Genomic DNA, 12,841 nt, shown 5'->3' on the forward strand with positions numbered 1-12,841 from the left:
GCAGTGGCATGATCTTGGCTCACTGCAACCTCCACCTCCCAGGTTCAAAGGATTCTCCTGCCTCAGTCTCCCAAGTAGCTGGGAATATAGGCACCCACCACCATGTCTGGCTAATTTTTGTATTTTTAGTAAAGACAGCATTTCACTAAAAATGTGAAACCAGGATGGTCTCAAACTCCTGACCTCAGGTGATCCAGTCTGATGTTGGACCAGTCTGGTCTCAAACTCCTGACCTCAGGTGATCTGCCCACCTCAGCATCCCAAAATGCTGGGATTACAGTCATGAGCCACCACGCCCTGCCTGATTTTTTCTTATATTTAAGGATGGATTCTTGGTTTAAAAAGAGGAAACTGGAAAACTTTCTCAACCCACAACTGCACTATCTACAACTGCCATTGTGAGCTTATAGCTATCCAGCACTTAAAATTCCTGATGAGACCAGTGATGATAGTCACGAAGGCTAACTTTTGACACTGTATAATAAAGTGTGTCACTATTTGGAAAATGTGTAGATTTCAATGGACCAATCTTTTCCAAATGACCGTGATGCTACATATAAGCTGATCAACAAAATCATGTATGAATAAAGGATCCATTCCTTTCCTAAGCATTCTTTAGGACCTTTCTCTTATAATCACATTACCTAATCTCCCCTTAGAATCTTTCATCAACCCATCTGATCATTCATTCATTCACATATCCCCAAAGTATTTATTAAGCACCTATTACTGCATTCTAAAGGATGAGATCTCAGAGATTAAAAACAAAAACAAAGAAATAAAAACAAGCCAATACTAGTTCATTAAGGGATGTTTTGAGTAAAGGTTTGGGTGGACAGACTTAGACCACACAAACTCAGTTCAGTGTGATATCATGGCAGGTTGTGATGGGGACATGAAGAATCTTCATGTGGCCCTGTACAGTACATTAGTAAACGTGTCCTCGAAAAGGTGACATTTAAGGTGAGCTTTGTAAAATAATAGGAAATAGCAAGACAGAGAAAACAAAATAAGGCTTTGCAGGAGCAGAAAATATATGCAAAAAACAAAGACATGAAAACAAACAAACAAAAAAACCTTGGGAATAAATTGCAGCTAAGATAACGTGACCATAACACAGTATTCAAGGAAGAGAATGATCAAGAATAAAGCTGCAGTCAGACAGTAAAATACAGCTGTCAGATTACCCACTTAAAGTGATGAAAACTGCATGATTGCCACACCCCTTAAAATGAGTTTTAACACATGCTGTGCGGCAAAAATTCTTGAGACTTACAGTCACTGACCAATTAGTATTTATCATGGACAGCGAATGTAAAGAAACATAGCCATATACCTTTCTACTGTGTACAAAGTAGACTGTGACAACATGCAACCACTAATTTCCAGTACACACTGAAACAGATCCAATGTTAAGATAAAAATAACTAAACTGATTTTCCTCTGGTTTGATTTAGGTAGGTAATCAAGGCCATAACATGCCGATGTGGAAAAACGTTCCAACCATCCCCAGGAAAGAAGAAAACTAATAGGCAACAAAAACGTAAACAAAACCAGCTGTTCTTAGAACATTCTTTGCTTTCTTTTGGTCTTCCTCTTCTTATGTAAACCCTGCGTGGTTGCCCAATACACTCTATTTAGGTCTCATTTACTTATCTATGTCCCACTCACTGAGCCTTTCAGTTTCCTTTTTCTCTTTACTTTAAAAAGCTACGTCCAAGTGTCATGCTCTTGACCGAAGGCAGAACACAACATAATAAAAGTAACCACTGCTGTTGGGCAACCAGGTTGTGCTGATCTTTTGGGTAAAACAGGTATCTTATGGACTCCGGAGATACTCCAAAGGACTGAATCAATCCAAAGATTTAGGCCTTGGGACAGGACAAAGTGGGAAAGCAATTTTTGTGAGGGGTGACCTTGTGACATCCCTCATATACAACTTCCTTGCCATCAGCCAGGCCAGCAAGCAAGCCTTAGTGACCAGTCTAGGTTAGGATAAACTGTCATAGCTTCAAAGAGAGGAGGAGAAAGAGAAGAGAAGCAGTGACTTTAATCAGGATAATTTGCTCTCCAAAGTATAAACTCTTATCAGCACATATCACAGTGCTCCTACATACCACTGCTAAAATTTTGTGAGCGTTAAGATGAAACAAGGGCTAATGAATTATTCTGAGTCAGTCACACAGAAGAGAATAATCAGAAATAGAGGCTGTGGTGTATTAAATTGTTATTTGGGATAGAGTTGGACAAAAAGGAATATGACTTACAATTAGTGACGGCAAATATTTTAAAACATTAACAAAATAGAATTTTAACCAAAGATGTTTTTTCCACTGGGAAGCCTGCCTTTTGCTAATCATATTTACAAATGTATAGTGCTAACTTAATATGAGTATCTTGCTTTACAACTCATGTACTGACAATTTTATTGCATTTACCCAAATTTCCTTTGATGCTACATTTGTAACTCTCTAAATTCTTCACACATAGTGCTAAAGATCTTAATATAATTTTATCCCCACAAATACACAATTTAAAAGTTCATGCTATACTGTGGAATACTGAAATTCCTTATCACATGTTTTATTAATTTAATAATGGAATAAAAACCACATATCCTTTAACTACTGATAATGAGCATATTTGAAGCTACAACGTGATTGCAAATTGAGAACAATAAGCAGCTGACGATTGCAGTGCATATACTGTCACGTGCCAAATAACAACGTTTCTTTCAGCTGTGGGCCACATACGCAATCATGGTCCCATATGATTATAATGAGGCTGAAAAAATCCCATTACTTAGAGACTGCTGGCCATCTAATGTCATAGCACAGTGCATAATTGAAATGCTTGTGGAGATGTGCCACGGGCAAACCTACTATACTACCAGTCACATAAAAGCATAGTACATACGATTAAAACGTGATCGTGATAAGAAAGTACTATTTTACTGGTGTATGTATTTACTACACTGTGCCTTTAATTGTTATTTTAGAGGGTACTAGTTTTACTCATAAAATTAAGTTAACCGTAAAACAGCCTCAGGCAGTTCCTTCAGGAGGCTTTCCAGATTACAGTGGAGGTTTTTCCATTGTAATCAAAGACGAGGACCGCTCCATGAGTGTTATTGAACCTGAAGACTTTCCAGTGAGAAAACGTGGCAATGGAAGACAGTGAAGCTGAAGACCCTGACTTTGTGTAGGTCCAGGCTAAGGTATGTGTTTTTGTCTTTATTTTTAATAATAAAAAAGCTTAAGAAATAAAAGCAAATAAATACATTTTAAACATAGAAAAAAATCTTATAGAATAAGCACATAAAGAAAGAAAATCCTGGACTTGTAATCCAACCCTTCGTTAAACATTTATTTACAAATATTCTCCATATAACTTCACTGTTCCGAGTAGGCTCATCATAGCAGACATTCACTGAGTGCTCATGAGCCATTGAGCGCTTGTGTTAGATGACTGTGCATCAAATGCGGAACCAAACAGAAATGGTAACTCTTCCCACAGGTATCAGTCGAATAAGTGAAAGTTCAGCAAGCAATTATTCATGTCATAATAATTTGACAGAGGAAGCACAGTGTGTTACAGGAAAACACAATAAGGTATGCAGTTTAGGTTTGGAAGGTCAGGGAAAGCTTTTAATAAGTAGAGCTTAGTTTGAGATCTACAAGATGAGTAGATATGGGCCTCGCACCTAGAAATGGAAAAGTGGTGTTCTCTATAAAGAAATACTTCAAAGCTATGGCTTAGGAAGGGTCAGCATTGCCCATTCCACCATACACAGGGTACACACACACACACACACACACACACACACCCCTCCAACATATCTGATCCCTGCAGTGGATCTTTTCCTTTCCTCTGTCTAGAACACTCTTCCTACTATTTGCCATATTTAAATTCTACAGATCCTACAATGGCCAACATCCTGATCTTGCTTTGAAACCTCAGCTAAGTCTTAGATACCCTCTGGAAAGCCTTACTCAGTATTTCCATCTTACCAAACTCTCTTCCTTCTCCTAAATTCTTTCAAACGTATTAAAACTCTTCTACAAATATTACCCTCATTGTTAAGTGCTGACATGTATAATTCTGAGACCATTTCTTGGTTTTGCTCATGCAGACTTTAAATTCCTTCAAGTCAAGGAGTGTGTGTCATAAACTTTGCTTTGTATCTCCCTCAGTGACAAGCATAAACCATAACAAACTTTATTGAGAGAAGTACAAAACAGTGGCTGAGTCTCAGAAGAGTGTTATAAAATATAAGACATAAAATAAGCTGAAGCTTACAAAAACAAGAAAAAAATGCCCTTTTAATTTTTGCTATGATTGCCAGATAAAGGGGTGATAATGGCATTTTTATTAGATACAAAATGAGGGCACTGGCTAAAGATATTCAAATCACAGTACATGAACAAACAGGCAAACTACTCTGTTCTTATTTTGTTTCATATCCACTCCTTAAGAAAATCATATCCATACTTATAAAAGTAAGACAAAACTAAAAATAACCAATTTCAGGTCCAGAAGATAGAATGCTATCAAATATTCTAAATGAGCTTACATTCATTAATTTGGGGAAATTACACTACAAAATATTGAAAGCATGTGCAGATAAAATAAAGGAATTATTAAAGCCATCTTTAAAAATACTATGATGAAGAGAACTGTTGACAGAGTCCAACCATTGCCTCAATTTTCAAACTTGGAAAGGTGGATTCTACCAGCTATAATTTAGAGAGCTGGACGTTAATTGCAGGTACTATTCCAAAGAGATGATTTAAAACATGGCACGCAAGCATTCGAAATGTGAAGTGCTGTTATTTATAAACTAACGAGAGGTCACAGGAACCTATCACTACCAACTAACCTAGTTATCTCCTGTTTTCAGTAGCCGTTACTTGACATCTATTCTACAGGAATGGAAACTCATTTCAGCAAGGAATTTGACCAAGTCTGTCTCAGTATACTCTCTTAAGCCACACAAAGGAATGTAAACTTCAAAGAGAGTTATTTGACTGTATAACTGGTTGAACAACTTTAGAAAAAGGAATAATTTATGGACTAATGTAAAGCAGGAGTCTATCTAAAGGAAGGTGTCTAGGAAAATGCCAAGGTAGTTCCAGTTCAGCATTGTTGATAGTTACTTGGACGAAGATGTTAATTATATCCTGATCAAACCTGTTAATTCCCCTAAATTGGAGAAAATGGCTAATCTGTATCAAGGACTCACAATTCAAGAAGACTTTGACTTTCTGGAACAACAGGCTAACTAAAGGTAACGATTAAATTTAATTGCAGTAAGTATTTGCAAAAGTCCCAAATCAAGTGGCCAAACATAAAATTAGGTTGGGGAAAAAAAGTGTATTTTCAGAAGAGCTTGCAAAAAAGATACAAAATTAAACAATATTGTATGAGTGCAGAAAAAACGGGGGGTAAGGTAGAATAGATTTCAGGTTGATTTACTATATGGTATCTAGAGGACATAAATATATCAGACGACGGTCCTCTATGTTCAACTCTGGGGATCACACTAAGAAAAGCAGAAGTGCATCCAAAAGAGAAAAGCCCTGATCACAATGAGACTCTCAACCCATGCTAAACATGCATGGGCTGAAGGAACTCAATACTATCTTAGACACTATTAAGAGTTGTTAGATGTAAAAGCATTTTGTATAAATACTCTAAGAGGTAAAAATTAAAGATATGGGTATTAAAGAGACAAATTTGATAGCTGAATATAAGAAAAGAGTTCTTACGTTCAGACCTGGTCAAAGAAATGTTTCCTGTATTCAAGATGAGTGTTGACAAATAATTTGCCAAAAGCGACTCTAATAATCTCTGTGAATTAAAAAGTATGGTCCTCTGCTAAGAATGAAGAGTAGAGATAATTTTGGTAGACTAGAAAACCTGGGAAAATCCAGAATGTGTACCATGGAGAATTTGATATGAAATTAACCAAAAAAGAATAAAATAAGTGCATAGCACTGCTAAGTATCCTCTACCCTGAAACTGGAGTGAAGCAATTGGTAGCCACAAGATACAGTTATGTCTCTTTGTCCAGCTAAATCCACAGCAAGGAAGATAAAGCAGACATTAAAAGTGAAGCTGACATTGGGAAGGCAGGTTCCGGTAGGTCTAGCGGCAAGAGATTTAAGGGTTTGAGCAGAGTTAAAATCGTTGGTGAAATAAATAACAGTTTACAAGCAATTTTGAAGAGGCTACCAACCATATAACAGAAGCCCACACAAGGATCTCTGTCACCAAGATCATAGCTCCATCTGGTAGCATCAAGGCATAAACAAGCCTTAATTCAAGAATAACAAAGACAACAGTGTTAAGCCCTTTAGACACCTACTATGCGCCAACCACTATGGATCCAATATTGGATACTCCGAAGGAGATTTGAATTTAGTGGGAGATGTAGACATTTAAACTGGTACTTTCAGTGATGTGTGACAAAGCAAAAGGGGATAAATGGATAGGCTGGGCCTAGAAAAAAAGGTCAGGATTAAGAAATGGGTCTGCCCTACTTGCTTTCAAGAAGGTGTTCACTTTCAAAGCCATTGTCTTGTGTTGACTCCCTGCTAATTCTTAGTGTGGTGAGATGGAGGTCTTGGTATGTGAGTTAATTAACTTGAATTGTCTTCAATTTTATAAAAGGGAGCTTTTGTTTTAATGAAATATTATTAATGGCCAGAAGCATGCCAGATAAGAGAAGTTAGAAGTTACAGGCTGTGAGGCACATTCTTGTGGCAAGGAAGAACCAGTTCCAGAGGATCTCAAGTTTTAAGGTGTAGACACTCTCTCTTCCTGTGGGCTTGGAAGATGAAGTCTATTGACCTGAATCCAGGACAGAATAAAAATAAATAAATATATATACACACACACTACACACACACACACACACACACATACATTATATATATAAAATAAATATATACATTATATATATGTATAAAAAATATATATATTTTATATATTTTATATATATATATATATATATGTTAGGTAAGACATTTCAAAATGTTCTGAAAAAAATTAAAGAAGCAAATATGATTCAGGATAGCCAGGAAATTTATTTTACCCCAAGTAAATCAATCCCAGGAAATTTACTTCATCCCAAGTAACTAATCATTGACAAAAGCTCTTGTATCAAGTCAAGACGTAGACACCCAAAACAAACTATTGCAGAATCAACGTAGATGGCCAAGAGACAAAAATATTTTTAATTATTGATACTTTTGAAAGAAATATTTGTTTTTACAAATGTGCAGAAAGTAATAAATATAAATGTTTAAGAAAAGTGGCTTGGGTAAATATTTTTAACTCACCAGTATAAAAACCAGTGCCATCAAAATGGAATAGTCTCACAAATAAAAGCCAAGCAACTTCTTAGTGAATCTGACATAGAAAAAGTCATTCTGAATAACCACTTCCTCCAAATCTTTTTCCAATCAATGGACATACTTTTTGGCTTGTTTTATTGAAATACTGCCTTACCTTTCCATTTCCCCTTACTTGTTGAGATTGGTTCTGATGGCTAATTTGATATTTATTTATTTCTGAAAAAAGGTGAATTAGAAACTATGGGGGTACGTATCATGTTATTTTAAACTAACCTGTAAAGAAAGAAATATTCTCCTCAGTCCACAATCATTAACTGTCAACAAATGTAAATGCAGGATTTAATTTCCCATGTATAGTTTCTGAAAAAATTCAAAGTTACACAATATAGCAATGTGTCAATAAAAGTGATGACAGATAAAGGTTTAATTTTTTTCAAGTTTAGTTGAAAAATATCTATGACAAAATTAGGTCATAGATATTCTTTAAATTAGGTCACAAAATAGTTGATTGATGTATTTGTAATAGATATACTTTAATTTTAATATTATCACTTGTTTATAGTGAAATATTAAAATAGCGTCTCAAAATGTCTTAAGAAAAATCACTTAACAAGCTGTAGTTTTAAGAGTTATAAGGACTAAGCATTATGAAGTTTTTCACACTTCTTTTGTCTTTGGGATTGCCATAAATAAATAAAATAATTTTATATTTCCTTCCTCATTCTCTGAATGACAGAAAACTATTTTAATCATGTTATTTAATACCTGAATATCTAGAAGCAAGACCTTTAAGGGGCTACTTAAATTTCATACACTTTGAGACACCATGTCAAGCATAAGTACTTTATATGTTGATTGGATTTCAAAGACAAAAATATAATTTTTATTTTCTGCCTTTTAATAGAGATCTTAAAATACAAGAATAAATATAACGTACCCATCTATTCACTACAAAATTCTACTAAATAAACTTCACAGACCTATTTCTTAATACATTAAAATGCATGCATCTGGTCTTGTGAAATGTTTAATTATTGTAACACCATTTAATTGTTCTAGAATTTTTCTGCTGGCCTGTGTCTGCAGGCTCTATGTAGAGAGCCTGTTGTTTTGACAAGAAAAAGTGTGGCTTACGTGGTTTTGCCCTGTGGTCCTTAATTTTGTGTTATTTGCTATTTGACTCTGTACTGACTTCCTTAAAATGCAGCAACTCTAATGTTTAAGTACAATTTTAGGAACTGCAGGCCCCGAGAAGATCCACAGACCCAGTTGTTTAGGCAGAGCAAAGCATAGGCTGTATAGACAACTTCCACTGAAGGAATAATGAAGTTTATACATATAACTTTCAGACAAATCAAGTGTTGCTTATTTTGGTCACGTCGTTGCTATCATAACGCGTTGATTTTTTACCACTGTGCATAATACGGTACCTGAAATAATCACTCTTAAAGAAAAAAAATATGTATAGCCATTTTAGGAAAAGCAACAGACCACTTCTATACTATGAACCAAGATATAAAAATTTATACAATTAAGGGCTTCAACCCTTACCTACATGTAACAGGAAAGTTTGACGTTCCTACCAAGACCGTTCTAGTAAGTGGTAGAGATGTAATAAAATCAAATCAAGAATTCATTAAATAAGCATTTAGTGAAATCACCATAGGAGGATTGATCCTAAAACATCACTATTGATATATAATAAATGAAGTTCAAATGAAGGAAAAAAAATCTGCCCTATTTAAAACCCAGCACGGTTTCCATAGGTTCGAATTCAAGATGCCTTCCACTAGTCGTCGTTAAGTGAGCCTTACGATCTTCTGGCTTACTTCAGAAGATGCAAACTGTTTATCGAGTGCACAATGAAAGAATAACCATGTGAAAATCCGTAAGCAAAGAAAGACCCACAAAATCCATAGCCTGAAATCACATGATCACATTGCAACGCAGCCCCTCACACCATCGTCACTGGCAGGCAGCTCGGGCGACGGGGTGCAGCCTGGCGCGGAGACCCCGGTGGCCCCCTGCTCACCGTTTCTCCTAGAGCCTCAGTCCTAAAGAAAGCAGAAACGGGACTGCTAAGCAGTAAATGATTCTGTCTCGCACACACGCGCACACCTCGTGGAGCCGCTGGGCAGCCGCTGGAAGTTGGCCGGCCGCCTTGTCTGGGCAGCCCAGCGATCGCAGGGTTTGCTGTGGGGGGCACCCGCCGCTTACCCACGCCGCAGCCGGGTGAAGTTGCCCTGAAGCCCGCCGCTGCCTCCAGCCCCGCTGCCCCCCGGGTCCAGGCATTCCCCGGCTGCGCCCGCTCGCTCGCCTGCCCGCGCTCGGGAGGCCTCGGCGCTGCACGGGGCTGGCGGGCTCTGCGGCCCGGGCGCCCCGGCTGTGGGAGAGCAGCGGCCCCGGCGCGCCCCGCGCGTTCTCACGGCCCGGCCCAGAGAGCGCAGCCGCCGGCGCGGCGCTGCCCCGCGCCCACCCCAATCAGTGCTCCTCCCTAGGGCGCCGCTGGGCGCCGCGGGTCCCGCGGGCCCTTGGCCGGCCCTCCGGGCGTCGTCTCTTTTCCTCTCGCTCCTCCCCAGCGTGGGAACCGGGCCCAGGCTCCCCAGGGCTGGGCAATTTGGGAGCTTAGGGAAGGTTTCCCAGGAGAGGAAGGAGGCCCAGCCCAAGAAGGGGTCCTGGAAGAGGGACCGCCCGTCTGTAGAGCCCCGACCCGCGTGGGGACGCAGCGACCACTTACTTGGTGGCTTCGCACACCTCGGGGCTGTGCTTCCAGATCTCTAGCAGCTCCAGGGCGCGCCTCGCAAATCCGCACTGCGAAGGGAGAAAGAGAGAGGGCGTCAGGGGTGGCAGGCGGTGAGCGGGAGACGGGACCCTGCAGTGGCACCTGTCGGTCCCCGCCTGTGTGCACCCTGGGCACTCGCGGCAGCGGCGCTTACGGTCGGGTCGCTCGTGTCTACCCGCTCAACAGGCTGGGCGGGACGCGGCGTGCCTCGGAAACAGTGTCGACCGCGTGGCTCCCAGACCCTCAGTCCGCCCCTGCCTTTGTCTCTCTGTGTCTGTCTGTATCTCCCTCTTTGATCACCCCAAAGGAACCCTTGCAGTTCCTTTCTCTATGGCATTTGATTTTTTCAGACCTCTCCCGGTCTCCTCCCCTTCTCTGCAACGAAAGACTGAAAAAGAAAGTAGCAGCCAAAACGCACCATGGTGAGATCACACTGGGCTGGGGTCCCTAGGCTGCTCCAGGCGCTCCTTCCCCCGCAGGTGTCCTTCCCCTGGGTCTGCTCCAGGCTGCTCGCTGCTCTAGCGCCGGAAAAGTGTAGGAAAACTCTGCACTAAAACCTGCTTCTGGAAAACCGACTCTGAGCTGTGTCCCACCCACTAGGCTCAGAATAGGGCAGGGGAACCGAGTCCTGGTCTCTGCAGCCGCCCAATCCTCATCCCAGAAATTACTGTGTGGATACTGAGACCTAGGGCAGGGGACAAAAAAAAAAACCAGAGAAAGGAAAAAGTTGGTGAAGACTCCAGGAAAATTTGGCCCACTTAAAAACATGTCTTCATCTCTATGCACTGGTTCGGAAACACTGCAGTTTTCCACAGTTAAAAACTCCAGCATTTCTGCCGGGAAGTTGACATCTGCGCTGATGATTTTCTTGTGCTAGTGTTCAGATTTGAAGCCAATATACTTCTTTGCAGAAGCAATTTTATGGTTACAGAAATTTTACATCTTAAAGTCTGGCTTCTGCTTGGCTCGGTGCACTTAGTTCTATTTGTTACCTATGTGTTGTGATATTATGCTTTTAGTCACCTTTCTGACTTAAAGAAAAAACCATCATGCTGTTCCATTGTGAATTAACAATTAATCATGATCTTTATGTGATCCCTCTTCAATTCAATTCAATTCATGCTTATCTTCCTCTTTTATATGTTCCCCAAATTCACCAACTAATGTGGTCCCATTTTAAGCTCATCACATTTGCAAACTTTCTCCCAGTCTTGCCTGCTGTGCTTGCCTCATGGCGAACATTAGTCAGAATCAGGAAAACAAATATATTTAAGTAAGTCAGGAACAGTTAAGAAAGTCAGCTATATAAGCACAGGTAGCCACAGAAACTTTTGCCCTCCTGCCATCTCAGAAACTTCTCTTCCTCTGCATTTAACCCATGATACTCTCTTGGATCAGCAGGGCATTTGTACTAAGAATATTTACAACTTCAGATGTAGAAGGAAACTTTAAGAAAATACATAGTAATTCATAAGTAAAAGGAAGAGGGAAGTCATACTATTTTAAGTAAATTAAATGCTATGAATATTCAGAAGAAAATGAGATATTGTCTGACAGGTTTCATAAAAGAACGGTATTAGAGATAGGTCTTGAAGGATTGGTCATATTTGGAAAAAGATAAAATAGAGCAAGTTTTTTTGGTGTTTTTGCTTTTTTCTGACAGAGGGAAACTTGTGAGCAAACATACAGAGGTTGAAAAGGCATGGCACTGTTATTCAAGACACAAAGAGTAGTACCATCTGGTAGAAATAAAAAGTACATAAAGAAACCTATAGGAAGATATGGTAGAAAGACAGGTTGGGTTCAGATGCCTGATCCGCGGCTGTCATGAGTTTCAGGCTTATATAGACTTTGTTGTTGTTGTCTTCTGCTGATATCATTACCAATATTCCTTTCATTCTGGAACATGACTTGTTTAACCCTTACTTTTGACTTCTACCATTCTCAAGTTTTGTAGCATACCAAACTCCTTGATTAGTATTGCATTTAACCCCAGTCCATTCTGCCAGGAGCTACTCAGCTTTATCAGGGGTAGACTCTCAACTGGAGAGTATCTTGTCTTCTTCCTCCTCTACCCTTTGTGACTCTCAGACAATGGGTATGAAGAGTAAACAATCAATCTAAGCATAACGGTGGCTAGAACCACCAAAAGGTGATTACAAAAGACATTCTGTAATCTGGATGTTTGATATGTGCTAAAAAAGTAACAAGAGTTCCTTGATGTTAGGGAAGTACTAACCTTCACAGCCTAATTTCCTAGCAATGAACATGGTTCATAACGGGATTCACTAAAGCGACTCTGAGTGGATGAATGAATACCTGAATATTTCCTCCTCTTCCAGGTCCATTCTTCTTTCTTATAGTTGACTTATGGGTTAAAACCTACTTTCCTCCACTTTATTGAGAATAAGACAGTTGTCATGAAAACTTAATAAAAATGTTAACAGGGAAAATTATTCAGTGTAAAGCAATCTTCCTAGCCATGTTGGCGCTGGCAGAAAAGCTCAAGATATTTTCATTTCCTCTCAAGATGCTTTGTGTTTCTTGTACCTACAACCCACAATTGACAACAATGTAAAAGCATTTAAATGTACATTAATTTCACACTTGCAAATGAAATGACAATAGCAACTAGAGATAGTATCTAAATCCTTGCTACTCAGAGTGTGCTTTCTCTATCAGCAGTATCCCATAACCTGCA

General features: G+C 39.4%; 1 protein-coding gene across 9 annotated transcripts in view; it reads right to left on the bottom strand.

Annotated features, from left to right (window-relative positions):
* The window catches only part of GUCY1A1 (guanylate cyclase 1 soluble subunit alpha 1), a 70,149-nt gene extending 59,335 nt beyond the window's left edge, over nucleotides 1–10,814 (bottom strand). For 5 of the 9 annotated variants that reach the window (XM_032248606.1, XM_032248603.1, XM_032248602.1 and 2 more), the window contains exon 1: nucleotides 10,096–10,169. The gene's annotated coding sequence lies outside the window, so the exon portion shown is untranslated. Of the gene's footprint in view, nucleotides 1–9,575; nucleotides 9,833–10,095; nucleotides 10,175–10,315 lie in introns of those variants that run through there. The other 4 variants (XM_032248601.1, XM_032248596.1, XM_032248599.1 and 1 more) reach the window with 4 other exon arrangements.
* Nucleotides 10,815–12,841: the final 2,027 nt, after the last annotated feature.

This window comes from Sapajus apella, unplaced genomic scaffold, assembly GCF_009761245.1.
Source record: "Sapajus apella isolate SASKATOON/1434 unplaced genomic scaffold, GSC_monkey_1.0 scaffold67, whole genome shotgun sequence".
Taxonomy (NCBI): domain Eukaryota; kingdom Metazoa; phylum Chordata; class Mammalia; order Primates; family Cebidae; genus Sapajus; species Sapajus apella.